We start from the raw sequence: 27,678 nt of genomic DNA on the forward strand, positions 1-27,678 counted from the left end.
GTTTTTTTAAGCGGTTACATTTGTAAAAGATAAAAATAATAATGGTAAAGCAGTTTTTACTCACTCTACATACTCATTTCTGGCAGTTCACTTTACAAACAATGGAAATAAATTACCTGAGATGTAGACCTTCATTATAATACATAGCACTGTAAAACTTGGTTATAATTAATGAGGCTATCTATATGCCCCAGTCAAGAATGTTCAACAGTGCTGTTTTGTTGTCATAGTAATCTCTTTCTCTATATTCCTATAAAACTGCTTAAAGCAGGATATTAATTTTGGTTAAGTATATTGAGTAAGATAGATCCCTTAGGATTTCTTAGACTAGTGACTCTGTATCTGAATATTTGCACAACATAATATTTAGAATTATCAGGGTTAATTTAAAAAGCTAACACTTATTGAGCATTAACTACAGACCAGGCACTCTCCATTTGCTTTACATGTATTAATACATGCAATCCTCATTCACACTGAATTAGGTGCTATTAGTTCCCACATTTTGCTGATGAGTAAACTTAAGCATAGGCGGTTAAATAACCTTCCCAAGTTCACACAACTAAGAAAGAGGATATTTCCTTATTTTAAGGAAAGATCCAGATGTCAACTATAATAGCTTGGCCAAGCTCCACTGTTGCCTCCTGAGAGAACAGAAAATGGACTCCAGGTCTCTGAACTCCTAGTTAACATCTCTTCCCATAAAACCATACTATGTTTTATTTTCAAAAACAGTACAAGCATAGTCACACTCACAGGGTAGAAGTCATTGGGCTTCAGTTTAGTGCCTGCAAAAACTGTCCACAAATCGTGCGTCTGATATCCCTTGTTCTTCAAACGTTCCTGTGCTAACTTCCCTGCCTTCTTGTTCATTCTGCTATTTTTTTTTATAGTGCTGTAACTGTTATATAAAATTTGGATAATATAGACAAGCATAAAAAGAAAACACAATTTTAAAATACCCATAATTATTAAATTCAGAAATAACCCCTGCATGCATTTCAGTGACTATACATCTAATTTTTCTATGTGCATGCATGTGTATGTGCATATTTGTGTCTATGTTTCAGATATTTTAAATAAGAGTATACACATTGTTCCATAAACTGATTTTCACTAATTTACATATCATGAACATTATCCATATTAAATATCCTTCTACATTACTCTCAATGGATAAGTTCTATTTCAGATATATTACAATTTTTTTAAACAACCCAGACTTATACAGGTTTACTTCCATGTTTACTATTGTTTTATCATTTTACCTCTTACATTTAAGTCTATGATCCTTTTTTTTCAGGAGAAAACATCTATAATCTATTTTGAGTTAATTTTTGTTTATGGTATTGTAAGAGATACAACTTCATTCTTTTGCATGGGAATATCCAGGCCAGTATTATTTGTTAAAAAGACTACTCATTTCTATTGAATTATCGTGGTAGTCTTGTCAAAAATCAATTGATCATAATGTGCTGGTTTAATTTCTGGACTCAATTCTATTCCACTTATCTTGCGTATATCTGTCTTTATGACAGTAACACACTGTCTCTGTTGTTATAGCTTTGGAGTAAATTTTGAAATCAGAAGTGTGAGTTCTCCAATTTTGTTATTTTTCAGGATTGTTTTTGCTACTCTGGGTCCCTTGTACTTCTATATGAGTTTTAGAATTACCTTGTTAATTTTTTGAAAACAGCTTGTTGGGATTATGATGGGGATTGTGTTTAATCTGTATGATCATTTGGAGATTATTGTTGTTCTAGTAATAATAAGCCTTTCAATCCATGAACATGGAATGTCATTCCATTCATTTGGTCTAATTTATTTGAATAATGTTTTATGGTTTTTAGATATAAGTTTTACACACTTTTTGTTAAATTGACTCCTAGGTATTTTATTCTTTTGAACTATGGTTAGTGTAGTTTTTTCTTAACTTTATTTTTGGACTGTTCATTGCTGGTATGTAGAAATGCAACTGATTTTTTGAGCTGACCTTTTATATCCTAAAGCCTTGCTGAACTGGTTCATTAGTTATAAGAGCTTTTAAATTAATTCCTTAGGATTTTCTAAATACAATATCATGTCATTTGCGAATAGAAAAACTTTTAATTCTTCTCTAACCTGGATGCCTTTAATTTCTTTTTCTTATCTGATTGCCTTGACTAGAATCTCTAGTACAATGTTGAATAGAGGTGCGGAGAGCTGACATGTTTGCTTTGTTCCTGATCAGAGATCCAGAAACTATGTCTTCCAACATTAAGTGTGATGTTAGTAAGTTTTTCATAGACTTCACAGTTTCTTGAGAGCTTTTATTATGAAAGGGTGTGGGATTTTGTCAAATATTTGTTCTGATTTATTGAGATGATTCTGTGGTTTTTTGCCCTTGGTTCTGTTGAAATGGTGTATTACACCAATTGATTTTTGGTAAAAATTTTGCATTCCTATGAAAAATATCACCTGGTGATGGTATATAATCCTTTTTATATGTAACTGGATTGATTTTCTATCATTTTGTTGAGGACTTTTATATATATTCATAAGAAATATTTGCATGTGGTTTGATTTTCTCCTGAGGGTAACATTGGACTGACAACATGACTTAGAAATGATACTTTCTCTTTTATTTTAAGAAAGAGTTTATGGACGTGCATCCTCCCTGTGGGCTGAGACCTATCCCCTCCAGTGGCCAGAGGCTCACCCTCAAGCAGGAACTCATTGGTGCCCCTAACCAAGCAGGTGCGAGATTAGGCCATGGGCTGGGTGCCATGGAGGCCTTCACCTGGTTCACCAACCAGACTGACCCAGGGCCATGACTGGCTCTTCAGAGCCACTCAGTATACATGCATGTTGCTTAGGGATTTGCTAAAGCCTAAAGGTGACAAAGATAAAATGGTTATGAAGCTCTAGACACTGGAGTCTAGTGTGAGCACTGGCTGTAAATGATTCAGACTAGGTAATTTGTTATACGCTGTACAGGCTCCTCAGTAGAACATTCATGCCATGGTCCTGGTGCTCCGTTTATGCCTGACATTTGTCAACCTGAACCATGTGGTTTATTTCATCTGTCACACCGTCCTCTGGGTAAGGAGCATAGGGACTGCCTCCGGCATTAACAAAGAGAAAAGTCAAATATGGGCCACATGCCATTACTACTATTCTCTCCCACTGAGCCTGGTCAAGGGATGAGGGGATTTGTGTGAAATCTCCCTGCAAATGGAACGAGTCACACAGGATTGAGAAAAGAGAGAGAATTCTCCCTCCCAGGATCCTCTAGGTTACAGCGTTTCTGATAAGGAAACAGAATGGCTCCAGTTGTTTCTCCTATTCATTCCAGTCTCTGAGTAAGAATCCTCCTTTGCTTCTGAACACAGTGAAGAACCTCTGATATCCTGAATCCTTGGCCCAGCTGGGGATCTATAAGTCCAAATTTGGCATCACTGGACTTGGAGGTCTTGTCTTCTCCATAGCAGGCATCATCATTGTGACCTGGTCTCACATAAAGCCAAAGACTCTACCTCTTAGTGAAACGGACATTTGCATTAGGCACAGACCATGTAATGCTGTGCTTAAAGACTTGTTCAGGACAGCATGTAGGGCCTGGTATGTGAGCAGAGGTCGGGCCAAGAATGGAGAAGGGGAGAACACGAAGATTTATATATATTTTTTGTAGTGCTGGGGTGACATCTGAGTTTCAGAGTATTTTCCTTTCATTTAACATTCACTGAGCTCTCTTATGCACATAGTAGGAGCTTAGTGTTTGCTGAATTAATAAAAATTGAAAGAAAAAATATTAAAGCCTTAAACTAACAACTGCACAGTCGTCGTCGGCAGCCGTCCGTCTCGAGAGACAATGGTGTAGCTTTTTAAGAGTCTATCTGCACCGCCGAGAATGGCTGTGCAGTCTGACTCAGGAGTGACACGGTATCTGTCTCCTCCCGTGTTGAATCGACATCTTGCGATGACGCTGGAGTGTCCTCTCCAGTGAAGCTGAAGCTACAGAGCCTGGGCGGGGTGATATGGAGGGTCTGCTGTTGCCCATGCAGCAGACCCCCCCTCTCTTCGCAGCTGAAGGGTCCAAGGGAAAGACGGAGTCAATACAGCTTGGCTTCAGGTGCGCCGCAGGAGTTGCCGGTGTTGACTACAACGTCAAACCACCTTAAGGACTCCGGCTCCGGATTTTCTGTCAGGGTTTACTCCCTTAGCCTTTCCCCTGAAGAGGTATGCCGCAAAGCAGCGGAGGTTTTTTGGAGTCAGAGTTTTCCTTCTCTGATGTACCCTGACTGGAAGATCGAACCAGCGACACTTAGCTCGCAGGCCGACACTCAATCCACTGAGCCAAACCAGCCAGGGACTAACTGCACAGTAATATACAGTAATTTGGGGGGCTCTGGGCCTCACTGCTTTTGCATAACTATGGCAGGTCTGATTCATAGCCCTCAGATCCAGTAGTGGTCCCTTCCTCCATAGAGGTCACTGCCAGGATGGGGGAAGATGGGCCATAAGCCTCTTAAGTTGCTCGCCCTGACATCACTGCATTTCTGTCCTTCCTCTGTCTGAAAGTAGAATCAGAAACTCATCAGGCACCTTCAAGTATAAATTGTGTCTTTGGTTAGTGCAGTGATTAAACAAAAAATCAGAAGCAGATAGGAAGAACTTGAGGTAAAAATGAGGAAGGTCACAATGGGTACTTATAGGTAGCCTGTAACAGATGAGGAAACTGAAGTCTGAAAACACTGAGGTCAGAACCTCATTCCTCTCATTCACAGTCTAGTGTTCCTTCTGTGATATTGCACTGCATTTTTGATAGAGTAGGAGCAGGAGACTCCAAAATTCCTGTGCAAGAAGCCTTTTTGAGAACCTGTTGATCAGTGGCTTCCATTTTCTACAAAAATTAAAACTATATTTAAACATATCAGCTAGATTGTTTTATGTAAAGCCATATAATAATTTGGGCATTTCCACATTAATTTTCACCAAAACTTGTGCAGTTGTAACAGTGGAAAATTATAATGATGGGAAATTATAACTCACCCCACCATTTTTTTGACATTGTTTCTCTAAGTGCTAACTCTGACTAATATGTATCTTGTAGATGAACAGCATGTTTGTATAAGAAGCCTAGGAACTAACTTCAAAAGATATAGACTCTGACCTTCAGGCGTCCCAGCTCCTGGAGATTTGCTGATCTTCAACTGTGGAGCCAGGATGACCTGAAGCTGAGATGATGTGAAGCCAGCATGACTAAACCAGGGTGATGCACATGGGACCATCACTTACCTTATCAGAATGGACTGTGCTCCTCTGCGAGTAGAGAACTTTGCAACCCCCACCTCTTGACCTCTTCGTTCTCCTCCCCTCTCCTTCCTTATAAAAACCCCTGCCTACACTGAGAGGTGGAGATTGACTTTGAGACATGAGTCCCCTATTTTCCCAGGAGATGGGCTCTGTGGCATGAGTCCACCAACTCCCCAGAAAGATGGGCTTTGTGACCTAAGTCCCCATTTTCCAGATGGTGGGCAGCTGCAAATAAACCATTTCCCTTTATAACAGCACCTGCCTCTCAAGTACTGGCTTTCGTAGCGGCAGGCAGCCAGACCTGCTTTCGGCTACACAATTAAGTTTCACAAATACTCTGAATGTAAGAGGGTTGCAATTTTCTATGGTAAGTCAGATTTCCTATGTGTAGGGTGGTTGGGAGGTGGAAAGAACCCAGGAGCTAGTGAAGGGGACATTTGAATATTGAGTAGGGGCCACTTACTCCTGCTCCTACTTTCCATCTTGTGTGTTGGGTTCTTACTTGTGATGACAGATCCTCTGATTTGAGAGAAGTGAGGTGAAGAAATAGAATGTCAGCCATACCAGTAAAGCCATATCATTTATGTGAGAAGAAATGAGAAAAGAATTGTGCACTAAATAAATTTCCTGTAAGTGTGATTGAGCTTCTTAAAAAGTAGACTAAGTTCCATGAGTCTTTATTTTTAATCTGGTCAGTCAAGATACGGGATTTGAGAAAGACTATTTTGGGAATTTTAAGAGAAATGAAAGCTGCTAGATCAGAGCAAATAAAAAGTTTGAACAACTATTTTTACTTTATCCAAATTCTCTACTGTAATAGATTAATTATCTCTAATTAAATTTCAAGACAAAACTGAAAAAAACGTTTATGGAGAATTTTTATTAATTCTTCCTTAAATATTTGGTCATACTTTGTTTCTTAACTTTTCTACTTTTATATTTTTAAAAAACTCAATTCTTATAGCATGGTCAATAGGAGAAAAAAATCCCACCCTTTCACTCTGTAATTCTTAATCTTTGGGCTGGATCTGTGGTCCACAACGGTAATGCCAAAGTTTGAGTTACAGGAAAAAGAAAGAGGTTCCCTAATGCAGTCTGAGAAGTTTTCCAAGTTTTTTTGTTGTTTGTTTGTTGTTTGTTTGTGTGTTGTTGTTTTTTGTTGTTTTACTAGAATAATATTAATCTCGGCGTGAACAGCTGCTCTTATACCCCCATCTCTCGTGCATCTTCCACTTCTCAACCTTTCCCGGATGCGGATTCTGGGCCAGGTGGGCACAAATATAATAGGTGACACTGGGGATGACAGTGACATACCTCTTCCTTCAGCCTCTGGAGAAGTGGGTTGGGCCAAGAGGGTCTCCCAGGGGCGGGGCGGAGGAGGAGTGAATGCAAAACTGAGCCTCCCCCCGGGAACTCAAGGCGCAGCAACGCCCCACCCTATAAATTCGGAGCTGTCTCATCCCGGAAGATTCCAGCGTCTGTCAGCTCGAGCCCCAAGCGTCGGCGACCGAGCGCTTGAGCGGGCACCCGGCTAGCAGCTTACCCAGACCGCCGCTGCGATTGGTGCGGAGCAGCCCGACGGACCCAAGTGTAGCCCGGACGCCGAGGTGCCAGGGGAAAGCCCCGCACCAGCGCCGCCCGCGCGCAGCCCGACGTGCGCTCAGCTCCCCAGGCGCGGGTGAGTGGGTGCCAACTGCGGGACAGGCTTGGGGGCGGTGGGGCGGGGTTGGTCTGTGTCATATCAAAGTGCCCTAATTGCGGGCGCTGTGCTAGGAGGCTCAAGGACCACGGAGAGCAAGCATAGTACGGGTCGGCGCCCACCCAGAGCTGGCCGCCCTTCCCCATATCAGGTGAGGGGCACATCTGAGTTGGGAGGGTACAGTTTGAGCTTGTTTACCGCCTGACCCCCAAATTTCAACCCGTTTTAACCAAACACTTCCGAGAAGAAGTAAGAAATCTGCAAAATGGGATGAAACCAAGTAAACTTTCTTCCTGAGGCTTTTAGCCAACTCCTGCCTTTTAACCGTGACCTGAGCGGAAGTCAGTATGACTGCTGGGCGTTCATTTATATCAAAGTTATGCTACGTCTAAGGTGAAATTACAAGGGTCCCTGTACTCTCCTTCTGGTTCCCAAGCGATGCCCTGACCCTGTTCATCTTCCCTCCCCCTTCCTGCAAATCTTACTGGTGAATCCTTGGCACTGACCCTGCTCCCTCCAGGGACAAACTTTCCCACCTTCAGGTGCCCCTTAATTCACCAAATTGGGGAAGGGAGAAGCCTCGGCGTCTCCACACCCTAATCTCCACAGCTTTGGCCAGTGTATATTTGTAACTGAGTCAGGATTTTAGAGGCAGTTCTCTCTGGCTCCTTCCCTCCACTCCACCTCTCTGTCTAGCACCCCGTTGTCCAGTTCTCTTAACCCCCCAGCCCAGTCTCTTCACAGTGCCAGCTGCTAAGTTCTCCAGAAGACCTCAGCCAGTCTTCCCAAAGTGTCTCCTGCCCCATTGTCTTTGGGCAGCATTAGACACTTGGCTATTGAATCCATCTGGGGCATCTTTACCAAATCTTGGTTTGCTGATGGCGTCATATGTATCAAGACCCACTACCACACTTCAGAGCCCTCTCTCTTGGCGAAAGTCTGGGTGCTCTCCCTTATGGAAGTACTTTTGGGATTTGGCTGCATTTATTTCTAGTGTCATTCCAGAAGGAGAAAGGAACAGTAAAGGAGGCAAGAAATCTGGCACCTTGCTGTTTCATGTTTATAATTCTGCAGAACAACTTAGATCTCCTCCTGAAGGTGCCTCATCCCCAGCATGCTTCTCTTGGTGGTTCTTACCACTTGAGGAACCTGGGTCTCCAGGCATTTATTCCCCTTAGCATAAGCTATAACCGCCTTATAAGCCTTCTCTAAAAAAGAAATCACCTGTTTCCCTTGTCTCTTGTAGTGTTTCCTTAGTTCTAATGGCTTCCATGGACAATCCCTCCTTGAGTGTGGTGGATCCCACCACCGTTCCTGGCAGAGAGTGCAGGGGCAGGAAAGCCTAAGAAACAGGGAAGAGACTCCCACATAACTAGCTGTGTGCTATTTGGAAAGTTATTTCACAGCTCTGAACCCCAAGTCCCTGCCCATAAACTTCTCTTTAGTAATAGAATTTTTTTATTCCTTTTGTTTCTTAATTATTGCTTGAAAAGAAGTCTAAAAGAATTACCCTTTCAGCCCATGTTTGGCATTTTACAAACTGTCAGAATAACTCTCCTGGTAAATTATTGGCTCTGGAAAATCAGTAGCTTTTTCACATCAGGCTCCAAGTGTCTAACGCACAACTTATGGCTGGCAGTTCCTATAACGTGACCTGAAAATCAGGGAGTGGCCCCAAGCTGCTAGGTCTCAACGTTTGCTCAAGGTTTGTTAATATTAGTGTTAAGTCTGCTGTATACTCTGTCGTTTCCTTTTTGTCCTGACATCATTGGTCTTTGCGCCCGTCACACGGCCTTGATTTCTGGTTCGACTCTTCTTTGACCTTAAAACGAATCAACTGCTCCATCATCCAACTCAGAAGAAAACTGCTTTTCTTCCACTGGTTCCCCTGATGCCAAAGAAGACTCATCTTTGAGATTTAGAAAGTGTCTCTAAGTCATTGTTGCTTCAGCAGTGCTCCACATCTCAAGAGCTCTGGGCTTAAATCTTTCCTGTCACTCTTGAACTGCCCAGTTCAGTGTTCAAAAAGGACAGAACTGTGACTTATTTTCTTATTTGGGGTGTTTTTCTAGTTTGAGGTAAGAATTGTATGTGTGTTTATGATTTTTTTTTTTTTTTTTTTTTTTTTTTTGCTGTTTAAACTGTTGTTGTTATTACTATGACTGATTATTTGCCTTGTGCTAGAGGGAAAATAATGAAAGAAAATTTAATTTGCCGCTTACCCAAAGGCAAGGTAAAATACCATTTAAAACTCATAGTTTAAATGCATGATACATGTCTCCTACTACAGTTTTGTCTGTGCTGTCATGGTGTCTTTTTCAGGCAGCTGCCTGAGAGTTGCTGTATTTTGCTTTCAAATTTGTTATAGGGACCAAGATTGAGTCCCATCACACTTAACGTGTTTGGGCTGCCCAATGCAGGCTCCCAGCCTTTCTCCTTATGCTCATTAGTGTACCTAGTTCTTTTCCCACTCAGTCATGACTAAGGAATGTCAGAAGTTTCCCAAGTAGGTTAGCAAATTAAGAATTTTATTTAGAACTTTAAAGCAAACCCAAGTGCTATGAAGATTAAAATGCTGTCTTGAAGACACACTGTGGCAATAAAGAAATACAGAGCCAGAGCAACAAAATATGACAAAATGTCCAAGGCCGGGTTAGGAATGATTTTCTCCCTTATTCTGCACACAAATATCAACTTTTAAACTTTCGCCTTTGGAAAATGCTTATTATTTTTCTTCAAATAGATTTCTCTTTCAAAATTACCTAAAGCCATAGGATTACGTGGTTTGTATTTCGTTTCACGTAGGTGTCTATTAAAAGTCTGCTAAAATTCCCATAAGCAAAAGTAAATTTTATTTCATTTCCAGTCTAAATTTTGCATTCACTTTATACTTTCTATTTTACTCATGACATGAATTTTTTCTACCAAATATCAACTTTTCAATGACTGAATATATAAAGCCATCTTAAATCAAGTAGTATCTAAAGGGAATTAAGTTAATGTTGAACTGATCAGGCAAGTGAGTACTGTTATCTTATTAAAGCTCTAAAATATAATGTTTCAATCACAGTAAAAATATATATAAAGAGCTATAAATTTGCCAGATGTACCATTAGTTAGTGATTATTTTAATGACGAATTTGACAATTGAAAATAGAAAACAAAGTATATGTTTAGAATAGTCATGGAAATGACAAGTGAATCTTGCTTTTACCTTGGGTTGTATTCACATTAAAGTTTTGCTATTTGATTTTGATTCTCTTTATAGTAGATGGCCACAGGGGAAAAATTCCCTCAAGTATGAAAACCAGAATAGTCTTTCAAGATATTTCACTGACAAAGAATTCGCTATATACTATAAATAATGTATGTTTGCTTTATTTTACATTATTCTAATAGCTCAATTTAGAAGATTTCTTTTGTCTTTTGTTTGTTTGGTTTCTAAAATAGATGCATCATATAAATGTCTTAAGTAGAAACAAATACCTAGAATTGGCTAGTTCTTATTAGTTTCCTTGCTATACCCAAGAATACTTTAAATTGTGTTGCTAGTCTCACGTTTAATTTTCTAACATTTATAAGTTTGGAAAATGTGTAAGAAATGGGTATGCTTTTTTTTTTCCTCCATAATCTCATTGTGCCTTCATACTTCAAGTCCCAACTCTAAATGTACTTAAAATTTCAAATCATAGAATTGATAACCATTCAGTTTGAGTCAACTTTTATGTGATTCCTTGTTCATTTTATATATATGTAAGCTGCTTTATTCTTCAGTAAATGATGTTAAAATCTTATTTAGGTCAATGGATTTAAGTACTTTGAATGGTTAACTTTAGAGTAAGAATATTAGAGAATTACACATATAGTATACACTCTTCAAGAGAGTTTATGATTGCTAATTTGCTCTCTAAGTTTTCTTTAGATATTTCCCATTTTATATTCATCAAACTCCTCTTGGAAAATGAGGACTTAGATCTATGAAATATATCAACTATAGCATCAACAATAGTTTAAGATATTTATAGAGGGAATACTGTGAATCTAAGTGGTATTAAGCCCTGAGGACACAGCAAAATAGAAAATGATCTTTGTCCTAGGAAAATGTTGGTCAAGCTAAGTACATATTTAGATAGGGTTTCTCTAATAATCTCAGTGCCACTGGGGTGGGAAGCCATTTAAAAACAACTCTCAGACCAGGTAGAATGTCTAATGTAGTCACATTGTTTGATTCCGGCCACTTCCACAATAACCACAACAGCTTTTCACTCCTCGTGGGATTACATAATATAATTCCTTCAATAGCATGGACCACATCCTATGCCTCCTTGTATTCTGTTACTAAATATTCCACAAGTAACTTGCCTCTTTGTAGTTTCATTGTTTTCTGCTACAGCTAAAATGTTAAATACATTTTCATACTCCTATATTTTAGAAGAGAAATACTATAAACCATTTTTCTAATCTCATTAAAGTATATTATTCTGGTATAGTACAATGATTTAAAATTGATGCTTTAGTCTACTAATTGGGGAGCTAAGTATTAATACCATTTTTTAGTCTAATGCTATAATGGGAAGGCTCAAGTAAAGACTGAGAAAAAGAGAAATGAAAATGAGTAAAAGGTTGACATACCAAGTTGGTAGTTTTTAAGATGTTAGGGAACAAGTAAGGCAAGCATATTATAATCACCTGGGGAGTGTTTTAAATCTAATACATGTTGTCTGCACTTTTCTTTCTGTCCTTTCCCCCACTGGATCAGAAATTCAGAGCAACCATCCACAATTAGCTCAGGTATCAAGGTCCACAGATCAGCATCATGGACATCACCTAGGGGCTTGTTAAAGATACAGAATCTCAGTCCCCACCTGAACCTACTGAATAAGAATCTGCATTTTAACAAGATTCCCAGGTGATTCAAATGTACATTAAAGTTAGAGAAGCACAACAACCTATGCCTTGTTCAGAATGATTACCCAGAGGTTATTTTCTTGGCCTTTAAATAAATATTTTAAATAAAGCCAATAGCACATATAATGAGTCAAACACAATGTTCAGCCTTTAAACAGGTTTTATTTAATCCTCACAACATCTCTATTAGATATTCACTGCTTTATCCTCACTTTGTAGATTAGGATGCTGAGTAATAAGGAGGTAAGTAGCTTACCCAAATGCAGTAACTGGTAAAGTTTTAATCACAGGAATTCTGATTCCTGTACTCTTAGCCGCCACCTCACTGTCTGCTCTACACTAGGCTGCCTGCTTCTTGAGGCCAACGAATTATTCAAGAATTTATTTAAAGTTATAATTTGAAATCAGGTTCTATTTCCCTCATGGAAAAAAGAAGATCTGTTCCATTTTAGTTATAACATTTGCCTGTCATCTTATATTTAAGTACAATAATGAAGAATTCGAGAAATTCCTTCTTTAGTTGAGAAATAAATACTAAAACTATGCCAGCCCATTATTTAAACCTTAAGCTTTTATATCTCTAGTTTTTCCCATACCTTAACTAAAGTTTACTGTTTTTACCTTTTGGTGTTCTGATGGTATAAAAAAAGTTCTCTTTTGAATTGAACAAGTCATTCCTTACATGCATAAACTGTTCATTCCAACTCAAATTATATATCATACTTTTGGCTTTTAAAATAAACATTTATATATAATCAATTATTTACAAAACTGTAGTTGAATATGGTTACTAACCAGTCACCTGCAAGTAAGTAGTAATTTATTTTAAGCCAATGATTATACAAATGTTTTGGTCTCTGAACGCTTTCTCCCAGAGCACATAGATTCTCTGACAGCTGTCAGCCGGATCTGACCCAATGTCTGTTGTTTTGACAGGTGCTCACTAATATTGCTCAAAAGGCTGAGGTGACTCTGGGTTCCTTGTGATCATATTTGAGAGGTGAAACGTGTCATTGGGACTGAGCAGACACAATTTTCTCAGTAATAAAGGGACAAATCATCAGGAGACAGAATTACACTAGCTTCTTGGATCTAGATCTTTAGATATACAGGCGGCAGTAAAAGTAAATCACCTAACTTTAAGGTACTGGTTGTCAAAGTCAAGGGAAAGTAGTGCCCAGGAGCATCCGAACGCATCAGGTAGTGTTTCTTACTACTAATAAATTATAAAATGCTAGTAATCCTCTTATGACTTTAGAATCCTGCTAGTTTCACTAAGCCCAAATATTTGTGACTGTAGCTGAATATGATATGCAGCAGCTTTTTTCCTAAATAAATTGAAAAAAAATCTCACAGCAATTCTACTAAACTTCAAATATTTACAAGTTTATCATCACATATACTTTCTTCACTTTTTGACTCAAATTCTACCTGTAATCCAATTCGAATGCATTTTACAAGATTTTTTTTTTTTTTTTTTTTTAAGATTTAATGTGTTTTATTGATTAAAATATTACATTTGTGCCACTTTCCCTTCCCTCTGCTCCCCTCCACCCGGTGGCCCCCTCCCTCCAGTTGTCCCCCCCTTTTAGATTATGTCCATTAGTTGTGCTTACAGTTCCTCCCAACCTCTCTCCATCTATTCCATTCCCTCCTACCATGATCTCCAATTCCTATATCATCTCCCTCCCTCTCCCCACTCCCCCTCCCTGTTGACCTCCCCCCACTATATTTCCCTTACCCACAGTTCCTTTTCCACTCTCGTTGCCTGTTTCGTTTGCCTTTGTTTCATCTCCCTAGCTTCTGTTTTTTAAACCAGTCCCTTTAACTTCTCATATAACAGTGGTTTGGATCTAATGAACTCTTTCAGTTTTATTTTGTCCTGGAAACACTTTCTCTGTCCTTCTATTCTGAATGACAATTTCGCTGGATAGAGTATTCGTGGTTGTAGGTTTTGGATTTTCATTACTTTGAATATTTCTTGCCAGTTCCTTCTTGTCTGTAGGGTTTCCCTTGAGAAGTCAGCTGATAGTCTAATTGGGACCCCTTTGTACATAATTCTTTTCTTCTCTCTTGCTGCTTTTAAGATTCTCTCTTTATCTTTAATTTTTGACATTTTGATTATAATGTGTCTTGGAGTGGTTCTCGCTGGGTCCAGTCTCTTGGGAACTCTCCTTGCTTCTTGGACCTGCAAGTCTATTCCCTTCCCCAAGTCTGGGAAGTTCTCCTTTATTATATTTTCACTCAATTTTTCAAGTTCTAGTTCATCTTCCTCATTCTCTGGCAAACCAATGATTCTTATGTTGGGCCTTTTATAGCTGTCCCAGAGGTTTCTGATCCTCTCATTGTTGCTTCCCATTTCCTCTCGCTGCATTGGTTGACTGCTAGTTTCTTCTCCATATTCCAGTTTGTTGAAATGGACTCTGGATTCCTCACCATCTGTCTCATATGTGGTTTTGTTCCTTTCGTTATGAAAGTTTTTCGCTTCTTTCATATCTTTTTCCTGCTCTTTTGTGAATTCTGTAAGCCACCTGATAACAATGGCCCAGAACTGAGCCTCTGACAGGTTTCTTATCTGTTCATCTGTCAGGTTCTCTATCTGCTGTCTGGTGAGTTGTGTTACCGGTATTTCTAAAGTTGCCTGCCTCATTTTGACAGATGCGTTTTGTTTTCCTGGGCTGGCTGTCGGGAGCAGGGGGCAGTGCCTGCGTACGCGTCACAAATCAGCGACCGGCAGGCGCGCGACCTATTTCGCAGCCCTGTGGTGCTTTCTTTGGGGGCGGGGGTCCAAGATGGATTCACACAGTTATTCAGCTAGGAGACCGGGATCCGTCCTCCCGCCCCCCTGGGCCTCACTGTTCAAGGCGATGCGGCGGCCGCTCTCCCCGGCGCCGGGGTCGCGCACTGCCAGGGGCTTGAGTGCCTCCAGGATTTTTCGCCGCCCCGCCCCGCCGCTCCGCAAGCAGCTTTGCCTTCTTTAACTCTTACCTGCCCAAATGGCACCGCTGGTTTATAACTTCATATGTTGGGCTTCCGTGTAGCTTTATTTTCTGGAATTTCTAGTTATCCTTTGTTTTGAAGTAGTTGTATTCCACTATAGTTGTAGAGGGAGACCTAGCGTGTCCGTCTAAGCCTCCATCTTGGCCGGAAGTCCGCATTTTACAAGATTTTAAATTTACATGTTATACCACTAGAACAAGAATGTTCCATTAGCCCAGTTTTAATAATCTCTTTCAAATCAAATTATATCACTTCACATAAAATGCATTATACCATGATGTCTCCAGCTTTTAATCTTCAACAATTAATTTCAGCCACTTTTATCATGGATGAAAAATAATCTGATGCAATCACTAAATAATGATTTCTTGAATGCATCCAGGTGTTTATTCTGCTGAGTTAACAGAATAACTTTTTGAGAAAAACACAAATCTATCTCTATTCTTTTAAATTCCCGTTATGTTAAGCTATATGATAGAACATTATATGGCCATAATATACTTATATAAAGATTATATTTAATACGATATATTTTAAAATATTTAATGACAAAGAAAGGTAATCATAAGTGAATAAAGCAATGTCTAAAACATAAATCCTGAGTATGATCCAGTGTGTGTATATTTTTGGTAGATTCTTATCAAGGTGCCATTAAGGTCTTAGTTGGGTTATTGGTGTTATAATGAAAATAATTTAGATATATTGGCACAACTTGTGAGTAAAATCACTGATATATTTTTAAATGCTTACATATTTGTAGAACAGATAACAAAAACTAGGAAAAATATTTAACAAATCTTAAACACTCTTGAGGGTTAAGATCAAGGCTAAGATCAAAAGTGACTTTTTTCTTTTCTTTTTTTTTCACATGCTTTTAAAATTTCCAATAAAAACCTCTATTACTTTTATACTTCTTACTTTCTGTTTGTCTTGGAATTTCTATTACTCTCCTCCTCGCCCACTCTAGATTTCAGATCTTAGACAACCACTATTATTAACTCTCTGAAGAATGATACTGATAAATCTGACCCTGTCTCTAATTTTTACCCCATAAAGATACACTAGAGACATACAAGGTTTTAAAGAATTCACACCATAGTCATATTTTGTAGGATAAATCATCTTATGGGAAACTTCTTTTGCTATAACAACAAAACCACCAAGAAATAGGGATCTAAAAATAGATCCTTTTAATGCCAAAATTCTCCCGTACAACAATGCCTTAGTAACGTTGATGTGTGTTTTTTTAAAAAAGAACTTATTCAGCTTTAAAAAATCTTACATAAAATAACCCCAAATCCATAATAAAAACATTGATAAAGTTGGCTGCATAAAAAAAGAAAAATTAATGGCTTTGTAGAAAAACACCATAAACCAAAGAAGAAGATAAACAGGAACTTGGAAAAGCAATTTGCCACACATTACATGTAAAATGCCAGTTTCCTTAACATAACATGAGCTCTTTAAAATAAGAAACAATGAACAAACAATTTTAAAAATGAGCAAAAGCTATGACTGGGCAAACTTGTAGAAGAATAACTACATAAAATACAAAAGTGAAAAGAAGCTCAATCTCTTTCATAACTAAAGAAATGCAAATCAAAGCAAATACATGCTTTTTTACTTATGCTAAGGGGGGAAAAAATTAAGATTTGATAAAAGCCAGATTTTTGGTATCATAAATACAGAAGGCATTTTGTAAGTATCTTTCAAAAACTTAGAGTGTACAAACAATTTGTCTCTAATTATTCAAATAAGTACAGTGTATATTTAAATAAGTACAAAAATGCATATGTATACATATGATCATGGAGGTAATTTTTTAAAACAGCCTAAAAGGGAAACTGAAAAAAAAGAAAAGAACATTAAGGTCCATTAATAGTGAGCTGGTTAAGTAAGTTATCATTTATCACTAAAATGAATTGTGCAATAATGAGTATATGCATCAAAATGAGGTATATTTACATATACTGATTTAGAAAGTTCTGCTAGTCATATTCTTAAGTTAAAAAGTAATAAAGCAAAGAGTAGAATAATGTGTTAGTATGATATGTAAAATGAAAAAACATGGATACACATATTTATATGCATGTAAATACATTTTTTTTAAAGCCCTAAAAGGATATATAAGAAACTATTAGCAGGAAGTAGCTCTGGGAAGTAGATCCAGAGAAACAATTAGAGAGGGCTAGGGGACATGTACTTTTACATGATACTCATCGGCAACTTGACATTTATATCCCATGCAGCTATTACTTCTCTGAGTTACAAAGATCTTTTAAAATGACATTTTTAAAGCCATGGTTCAATAACACTTGTATAAGCTTTATATTAAAATAATCATTTATCAAAGTTTAACTAGATTCATAAGTAAAAAATCTCATCTACTATATTTATTATATTTAGTAGTTATGTCCACATAACTGCCTAAAAATAAAATTGCACTATTTTTCCCAAAAATATTCTATTTATTCTCTAGTGTGTAACTACTGGGTATAGGGGAAGGTGTTGTCGAGAAGCAGAGGAAGATTAGGTCCCCTGATAACATAGCCCTTTTTGCAGCCTAACTCTATATAAGGAAAAATATGTCCTTGATGGGGACCAGATGGTTTCATTCCCTTCAAAGACATTCATAAGATGTAATGTTAATCTGTAAATTAAAAAATAAAAAAGATGGCCATATTCAGTGACTCACACTAATCTTTTTCTTTCCAGATTTGATACGTCATAAACTGGTCTAAAATGGCTGGGTTTTTATCTGAATAAGTTACTGACACCACTCCAGAAGCTCTGCATTCAGGTAAATACACCTACAGCACTGTATCCATCAGGCGTCTCTTGTAATGTGTCAAGAGTGGAGGTAGCACAAGAAGCCACACATGGTCTTGTCCAGTGACAGAAGGAGAGGGAGCAGGAAAAAAGGAAATTCCAGTCTTACCCCATCCCTTCCAATATACAGCTTAAGAACTTGTATATATGTGTAAATGGTGTCAGAATTACCAAGATATCCATATATACGTGGATGTTAAACCATGTGAGAGATTTGCAGTTCCTGTGACGAGGGTCTCCCCGTGGCGTGGGTGACGGCTCTGAGCAATGCTGTCCATGCCGCACAGTACAGGGCTTCAGGAGCCCTCAGAGAAGAACGACGTGTTCTCTCACAGCCACGGGGTGGGAGATTTGCCCCAGCACTTATTCTGGAAGCTCAAAAACCTTAAAACTTGACCTTCTCACCTTCTGAAAACCCACATTGCTCAGTCTCGTTATTACAAACGTCTCCTTTACTCCATTAAGATATAGGAAAAATGGCACTCTTGAAACTGGAGATAGAGGCACCTTTAATCCCCATGCAGTCTAACCCCGTGGTAGGCATGAGTCCGAGGAGACACGCACCGGGGCATTGTACTGAGAGCCTGAAAGGGCAGCTGTGACTCCTTGTTGGTCCAGTTCCTGTTACATGGGCTTCACAAAAATATTTAAAAATAAAAATAAAACCCTGAATTTATCCAGCTTGCAAGATAAAAACTCAGCTCGCCTGGGCAGGTTGCGGTTCAGTTCCTGGTCAGGACACATACCTAAATTGCTGGTTCAATTCCTGGTCCAGGCGCTTACGGGAGGCAACTGATCGATGTCTGTCTGTCTGTCTGTCTGTCTCTCTCTCTCTCTCTCTCTCTCTTTCTCCCTTCCTCCGTCCCCTTTCTCTCTCTCTCTTCCTGACCCTCTCCTCTTCTCTTATTCTCCCTAAAAATCAATGAACATATCCTTGGGTAAGGATTTAAAAAAAAAAAAAACCTCAGCCCAAAATAACAGGGGACACACTCCCTAATCCCTCCAGGGAGAATGAAAAGAGTAGCTTCCCCCTTCTGAATATATGTGATTTCATTTTATCAGAGTAGAAGATAACTGGTGGGTGAGTAGACAAATGTTAAGGTGACTTTATTATTTGTTCAATTTGCAAGTAGAAAACACTTGCTGGACGGTACTCTGCGTGGCATTAGGAAACTATTTAGTACTGCTTTAATATTGGAGATGAAAATAGTCACATTCCACAGAGTTCTAGTACTGTAAATCTTTAGAGGTTTCTTTCTTTTTCTTTTTCTTTTTCTTTTCTTTTTTCTTTTTTTTTTTTGATGTGTAGTTAAGTCTAGGAAGCTGAACTACCTGCGTTTTTAGCAAAAAAATGAACTCTGGAAAAAGTGCTTAAAATTTATGGCCTACTTAGGAAGACACTAAGACAGGAAGCTTTATTTTACTTCCTAGGAGACCAAACAAGGTGCTTTTAGTCCATAATAACACATCAGCCTTGCAGTGAAAGAAGCAGGACAGTAACATGGGGCTTCATGCTGGAAATGGACCATCTACCCTTCTACATTTTGGAAGCCCTCAGCTTCTAACATTCACACATTTGTAGCAAAACTTCCAAAATATGACATTTTGTGTACAAATAGAAAAACACTGAAGAAAACATCATGCAAAATTTTAAACTTTTTCAAACTTTTAAGTTTCTGATGAAGAAGCAAAACATGGTTAATTCTAAGTTTTTTAAAGATTTTTTAAATTGGTCTGTTTGTTTATAGAAAGAGGGAAAGGGAGGGAGAAAGAGAGGAAGAGAAACATCCTTATGAAAGAGAAACATTCATTGGTTGCCTCTTGTATGCACCCCGACCTGGACCAAACCCACAACCCAAGCATGTGCCCTGACCAGGAATTAAACCCATGACCCTTCGCTTTACAGGCTGATGCCCAACCAACTGAGCCGCACTAGTCAGGGCTATGTTATTTTTTGTTTGTTAAAAAATTGATACTATACCAATTCTGCCACTAACAAGCAACTTTGCCTTCAGTTTCCTGTTAGATCATCTCCAAGACCCCATTCTAATCCCTGGGCATTATATTGAAATACAAAAAGTGTATTCAGGAGGACCTTTTGAACTTTGTAATGTCCCTTTAACTAACTACAGAACTCTGATCTTTTATTGATTTAAACCAGTAATGTGTAAACAGCATGTAAACAGCATTTCAAACCTTGTTTTATAGGAGCAAAAGAATTCAGGTTGAAATCTACTTATGAATATGGGAAAAACCTGATTAGGACATTTAAAAGAATAAAGACCATATTATATTCAGTGGCTTAAAGTCTATATACTGGCACTGTCCAATGTGGTTGCCATTTGTCATATATAGCTATTTTAATTTAAAGATGAATTAATTATAATTAAATGAAATTAAAAATTCAGTTCCTCAGATGTATTGGGTTGGCTAAAAAGCACATTTAGTTTTTTCCACCCAATGGCTCTAATAGTACTTAGTTGTCTTTAACTTCATTCAAAACAGTTTTCTTAGATTGTATTGTCACAGCTGTCATATCAGCATGTATTTTTTAAAAACTTATTAAAATTGGTGAATTTTTGTCCATTCATTTTAATATTAAAGATGGGAGAAAATATGCAAGATTATACTTTATTATTTCAAGAAAGATAAAAATGCAACTGAAACACCAAAGAATATTTGTACAGTGTATGGGGAAGGTGTTGTGACTGATTGAACATGTAAAAAGTGGTTTGCGAAGTTCCTTGGTACTATTGACATTTTGGCCAAATGACTCTTTGCTGTCTTATGCATTGGAAGATGTTTAGCAGCACTCTTGCCCTCTACCCACTAGAAGCCAATAGCGAGACATAGCTGACATACTCAGAATATCCAAATCAATAAAGTTATTGGTGAAAAATTTTAAAATATATCTTTTATTTTACAGAAAAAACTAAATGGACTTTTTGGCCAACCTAATATTAGCTACATTTCAAGTGCTCAATAGACACATGTAGTTAGTGGCTACACAGTGGGCAGAACAGATATAGAGCATTTCTATCATCATGAAAGTTCTATTGTATAATACTATAAGCAAATTTATTAATAAAGCAGCAGACTTCTGTTAGTAAGAAGGTTGTATGCTGTCTTAAACTTATTTGAAAATTTAAAATCATTTTTAAATTCCAGTTTTCTCAGTGGTAGGTTATCTGGTGTATAGTTTACATAGGCCCCCTTTTCTTTTTTCTTGTTTATTTGCATATGCAAATACATGAAATTAAGTATTTCATGAAATGACACCTAAGGGTCTTCAATATCGAATTTTCTCACAATCCAATCAGTAACAACGGCACTGACATACACTGGTGCACTAAAATGAGCACACGAAAACTCTGACCTGTGTGGGACCTGCTCAGCTTTGAATTCCCTCTAAGTGTCCCAAGTTCCTACACACTTGGCAAACGGAGTAACATTTAAAAAAATATAACCTAGATGCCTTAGCTCCTTAGACCAGCTCTAAAATTAGCTGAGAAGTTTCACAACTGCTATACAAAGAATTCTTTTTGAGAAGTACTAGAAGTTTTTGGGTTTTATTTAAATAAGGTTTATTAAAAGAAGTTACCCTCAGTAATCAAAAAACTGCATCATATGCCTGAATTGTTTTTAGAAACATACATCAATACCATTTAAGAGAAAACAAATATATCTAAATATACAGAACAAAAATGTCATGTGAACAAAATTATTTTCAAGAAGTCCCTGAAGGAAACCATTCAGTTTAGAGCCAGCATTCCTTGGGAAATGGAGTCTCCTAAGCATAACCGTTACCAATCTAATGATACCTAGAACCATCTAATTTTAATGCAGAAGCATCTTGGAGTTCACCCACCTGGAACCTCTGATTATAGAGAAGACAGCCCTGAAGCCAGGACAGCTGGGGCTTACCCAGAGCCATGCAGGCAGTCCCCTGGCTCCAAGTCCACGCTCCTTTGATTTCATCCTTGTATGCTTCTAGGGTGTGGTTCCAAACTTGTCTACACACTGCCATGATCCAAGGAGTTTTAAAAAAATTCTGATGTCTGTGCTGTCCCCCAGATTTGTGATTTATTCATTTGGGGGGGTAGCTTGGGCTCTGAAACTTTTAAAATATTCCCAAGTAATTCTAATATACAGACATGTTGGGGAACTTGGCAGATAGAATTTATCATATCAAAAAATTTCAGACCTGTAGGTTCCTGCCGTTTTGTTTGTTTGTTTGTTTGTTTTTAAATAAGTAAGTATAGCCATATTAGTGAATATCATTTTTGGCTGCTTCCAGTTGCTAACAACTACCCCTAAGGCCTTCTAGCTTACTGTTTCTAGTTCATTGTGGGCTTAAAAAAATCTGCTAACTAAACCTATTACAATTGGATATAAAATAAAAATAAATCTGTGCTTAATGAGAATTAGGTTTCTTCACCTGCATACACTTTCGTATAGTTCTAGCTTCTTAAGTAGAGCCAATTGGGGAAACAAGTTTGGCAATTTCTTGTAAACTTTGCTTATTAAGCCACCTTCTCTACTTTCAAGTATTTACCTAGGAAACATGAAAATACATGTTCACACAAAGGCCTGAATGTGGATGTTTATAACACCTTCTTTCATAATTACCAAAAACTAGGAACAATTTGAACATCCACCGACAGGGAAATGAAAAAAAGAAACTGTGCTTCATCCATACAATAAAATGTCACTCAGCAATGAAAAGAAGCAAACCAGGATTACACCAAGTGAAAAAAGCAGACAAAATATGCTACATGCTACGTGATTCCATTTATATGACAGTCTGGAAAAGGCAAAGCTATTGGGACAGAAATCAATCAATGACTTCCAAGTGCTGGGGTTGGGAGGGGGGGACAAGGGTGCAAGGGAATTTTGCAGGGGTGTTGAAAATACACTGTATATTGACTGTAGTTGTCATTACACAATTGGATGCATTTATCAGAACTCATAAAAATGTACACCTTAAAAGGGTGAATTTACTGTATATAGATTATACTTCAATAAATCTTATTTTTAAAGATAAAAAATATTTTATATACTTTTCTAAAGTCATAGGATTTTGTTTTCTTAAAACTTGTGAAGAGAGGTATACACAGTTATATTGAGCTAATATATGGCTATTGGCTTTTTTTTAACCTTTGTCTTTGACATCTCTGAGTAAGAAGCACTAAAAAAGATGTGGGAGCATTTTCAAAGGCCAATTTTTTTTCCTACTATTAATTTTCTATAAAATATTTTTCTACAATTGTAGATGTGACACAGTGGTAGTGGCTAAAGCTGATTAATGTTTTTTAGGCACTTGGAGTGCTAAGCAGAATAAATCTTAGACCACTTATTTCTTCTTTTTTTATGGAAATGTACAAGATATTAGAAGTTTTCATTTTTATTTACAGAGTATGTGTATCACAACTAACAGTAGTTTGTTTTTAATATTAATTTATATAATCACCCCCTTTAATAGTATATTCTTAAAGTTCTCCATTACCATTTTCCACGAATATGATCCCATTATTAAAACATCAGTCTTGATTACTTCCCAATCACTCATACCTACTAGTTCAATTACATTTGGCTCCTGGACTAATAGGTGGATATTGCACAAGGCAAAAAATTTAAAAAAAATTTTTCTTTGAGTCATTGAAGCATCGAGAAATTGAAATAGCTATATAACCGTCTGTGAGAAAGGTATATAAATATTTGGCCAATATTGCATTTACACGTTGAATAGTATCATTTTTCAATGAAATCATAAATAATATAAGTTTGAACCCAATTTGTTATTGTCAGGTACGAATCTTAGAGTCTTACTAATGAAAAAAAGACAAAATAAACATTAGCAATTTGTGGAATGTTTTTTCAATAAACAAAATTATATATTTTTTATAAAGTGTACTCCAAATAACTTATTATTCTACATAAACATTGTTACTAGGTTTGAATAAGATAGGTAGATATGCTTAGCACATATCTATGTAGGAGACTAATTTAAATTATATTACTGTTAATATTTTTAACAATTAAAAGAGCTCAGAGAATTAGGCTTTAAACAAAAAGGCTCTGTTTTGTTGGCAGAAAGAACTTTTGTCTAATACCAAAAGTGTCATCCTCTCCCTTCAACTAGTCATTCATTCTCTTTAAAATGTTTAAGAAGATTTAGACATTTAAGAGTAATTTTTTTAAATTCCAGAAAAGTATAGGACGTCTTACAAATGTAATAATACAGTGCCTACCTGGCAGAAGGTAACCAGTTATCTAGAACTAGGTCTTTGGCACCTTTCCAGAATTTAAACAAATTCTAGACTCATCCCAAGGGCCCTGGGATACAGGAACAATGTCATACCACAAGTCCAACATCCAGTCAGGAGCAGCCTTCCTTCTCCTCTCAGCCAGGCGAAGCTGAGATACTTGTGCACACAGCACAGGCCACCACAGAAAGCAAACAGCTGCTGCAGATAAAATCAGGCAGTAACTAAAGACTCTCTCTTGACCCAGAGATTGGACCTTGGCTCTTCAGTGATGCTCCCAGGTCAAAAAGGAAGAAAAGCGATTCTGCTAGTGGAGTCATTATACAGAGCAGAGAGATAAAACAACTGAGTGTCTTTCTTAACAAGGCAAATTAGAGTCATTGATTACCATAGCTTCTCCTGTGATATATGTTACATTAATGGACTAACTATCTTTTATTCCACTCTGAACCATTAGTGAATGCTAGTCATTATTTTACATAGAGCATGTTTATATATACCCAAATGAACAAAAAAGGAACATTGGAAATGGCCCTGTGGGAAGTTTTAGGCCACCCTGCATCATTTTGGTTTGGGGCAACTGAAGTAGTAGTAGCTCTTCCTGTATTTCTGCTAGAATTTGGATTTAATTTGATGAATAAATTAGACAAAATATACCATCTGAATTAAAGAATGAGAAATGGAATATGCACCAATTAAGTAAAAGAAAAGTTATACTATGAATAAAACAATAAATGTCAATAAATTTAAAATTTTATTTTAGCTTTCTTAAGATATGACAAATTTAACAGACCTAATTTGACATCTTAAAATAAAGTGATCTATGTAACCAATTTTGTGATTTTTATCTTCTTAGAAAGATGTTTTGATATCTTCAACTTTTGTATTTAATTTAAAAAAATTTTTTTTCGTTTCTCTCGTGTCATCATCCATCAATCCATATTGGCTAGATTTATATATGTATATATATTATATTATATATATAAACATCCCAAGAGAAAGTAATTCTGCAATCCTCCTCAGCAATTCATTCTAACAATTAAGAACCCTTAAGCTAAATAGAATAATTTATTTCACAGGAAACTTTTATTCAATATGTATAATTAGTTTTAGTTAACTTTATTAATGAAATGTTGCAAATTAATTAGGTTTGCAATAATCATATGCTGAAGACCCAAGAGGGGCCATGTCTCTCACAAGAGGGGAGAGTGATATACAATTTAGTTGGAAAGCAAATGTAATTAGATTTGATCAGCTGAGTATTTCTGTCCTAATGCGGAGCCATGCACATATTCCCAAGCCTGAGTATATGGTTGAAAAGAAGTTAGAAAAACCATTGTGACTTAGCAACTGTCTTTCTGACCCTATTGGCCACAAACTGACAGCTAAAGTCGGCCTTTGAAACCAGAGGTACGTAGGTTTTCCTCACAAAGACCTGTGATTTAAATTTTGTTTTTCATCTGAATGCCTTTAAGTAGGGTTGTAAATGAACTTCCTATTTATCACAGACCCCACCATTCCCTAATGCCTTATACTGGGTGTTTCACACATTTATTTACCTGCCCAAATCCTGATGACATTTCATTTTGCAACTTTCATAACCTAAAAGTTTGTTATTGAAAGGGTGGGGGATAATCCAAAAGTCTCTTTTACTCTAAAATAGGAATATCAAAGAAAGGTCATGAGAGGAAGAATCCTGAATGAGAATTATATTAAATACAAGTTATTCCTGGCTAGAGCTGCAGTTTGCAACAGATTCTGTTGTAACCCAGTAAGTATTTTTGTTGGACACCTATGTGTCAGTCACTGTGTTCAGCACAAGGACAAAGCATGAGCAAAGCAGACAAAAAACCATGTCTCAGAACTTATGTTCTAGGGCACATGGACAGAGAAACAAGCAAGTAGACTATACAATACAGTATATTGGGTGGCGTGGAGGACGGGAATAGAATGCAGGAGCAGTGAGTGACAGGAAAAGGGCAGTTTTAAATAGGTGTTTAGAGAAAACCTCCTTAGCAGGAAGGAGGGCACTCAATGGACCCTGGGGAAAGATTGCTCTAGGCAGAGAGTAGAACAAATGCAAAGGTCATGAGGCAGTACTGTGTCAGTATATTCAAGGCACAGCAAATAGGCCAGTATTCTTAGAAATCACAAAGAAGTTAAAAACAAAAAAGAAGGGATAAGAGTGATCTGGTATTGAAGGGGATGAAAGAACTGGTAGGAACTAGAGACATTAGAATGGATGCTGGAAGAGGGGAAACAAATAGAATTTTAAAACCTAAATGTTTTTAAAACTTAAAATACTTTGAACTATAGTGAAACATTTCCAAAACTAGGAATTTTAAAGTCAGGTCTATGATTCAATCCCCAGTGGTCAGTTCTGTGGCTATAACTCAAACTCTAACCATAGAAACCTTTATTTGATGTCGGTTCCTTCTGAACACCCAACTGATTTGTTTAGTGCCTTTGGTATATTTCACAAACACGTTGCCTATCACTGACTTGGAATCCCATGTCTCCGGGCCTTAAAATAAAACTCGTCAAGTAATAAAGAGTTAGGGGTGCATGACCTTGGCATTAGATTATTTTTAATAATTCTTATTCTTAGACAAATACATCAATGAACTTTATAAGTACTAGGGATACCACTGAATGTAAAGTGATTTCATATACTCATTATTCCATTTAAATTATTTTGTCATGATATCCAAAAAAAGAGAATTCTAAACAAAAAGATATATTTGGGATTGTATATATGGCATTCATCCACATAAAACTAGGAATAAAATTATTTAATGGAAAATTTCAAACTCAACCAACTCTAAACATATAAGATAGTCTGAATGAGAAGGAACAATCCTGATTCTGTGTTATGTTTTAGTGTTGGTGTTTTCTCATAATCTCTGTGCTTTTTTGTTTTTTCCTGTCCTGGTATTCTTCAAGATTTCCTAATGAGGATTAGGTAACAGGCATATTTAACAATTTGTATTTGCAGGTTGGAAACAAGAAAATTAAGACTAATAGATTCTCTCCTGATAATTTGATTTTCTAAGCTTCTCTCCTACCAGCTTAGGCAAAGTCCGTAGTTACTATTTCTAGCAGATGGGGCCAAGGCAAAGACAACCATCTGTGACGTCATGCTTATCCCTGTAACTGCTTTACAGGCCTCCATGAGACACTGCCCTGAAAGTAACAATGAGAAGTGATCATGAACAGAATGAGGAGGGAAAATGCAACTTTCTTTATTCTGGAAAAACAATACTCAGTGGCTGGTAAACAATGCTACAGTAAACATTTCTGTACATTGGCACATGTGGAGAGTTTTAGTGGAAATGCTGGTTTGGTTTCCAAAGAGGTGGTGCTATAAGGAGGCTCCTAGAAACAGGGTTGAGCTGAGTTGACAGAAAGAGTGGGCTTCAGTCCTTAACTGCCAGTGTGTAGCTGACTTTTAAACTGAAACATGAGCTCTGGCTGGGTGGCTCACTTAGTTGGAGCGTCGTCCCATACACCAAAAGTTTGCAGGTTTGATCCCTGCTCAGGGCACATACTTAAGCTATGGGTTCGATCCCTGGTCAGGACACGTACAGGAGGCAACTGATTGATGTTTCTCAATTCTCTCTCTCTCTCTCTCTCTCTCTCTCTCTCTCATCTCTCTCTCCCCCCACCCTTCCTCTCTCTCTC

General features: G+C 37.5%; 1 protein-coding gene and 1 pseudogene across 2 annotated transcripts in view; both read left to right on the plus strand.

Annotated features, from left to right (window-relative positions):
• Positions 1–2,765: 2,765 nt before the first annotated feature.
• Positions 2,766–6,830, plus strand: LOC150021185 (peroxisomal membrane protein 11A-like; annotated as a pseudogene).
• Positions 6,762–27,678, plus strand: part of AGTR1 (angiotensin II receptor type 1) — a 50,048-nt gene continuing 29,131 nt past the window's right edge. The window contains exons 1-2 of one of the 2 annotated variants that reach the window (XM_090285134.1): positions 6,762–6,973; positions 17,618–17,702. The gene's annotated coding sequence lies outside the window, so the exon portion shown is untranslated. Of the gene's footprint in view, positions 6,974–8,755; positions 9,033–17,617; positions 17,703–27,678 lie in introns of those variants that run through there. The other variant, XM_090285162.1, reaches the window with a different exon arrangement.

This window comes from Furipterus horrens, unplaced genomic scaffold (genome assembly GCF_987537825.1).
Source record: "Furipterus horrens unplaced genomic scaffold, mFurHor1.1.pri manual_scaffold_1, whole genome shotgun sequence".
Classification (NCBI taxonomy): Eukaryota; Metazoa; Chordata; class Mammalia; order Chiroptera; family Furipteridae; genus Furipterus; species Furipterus horrens.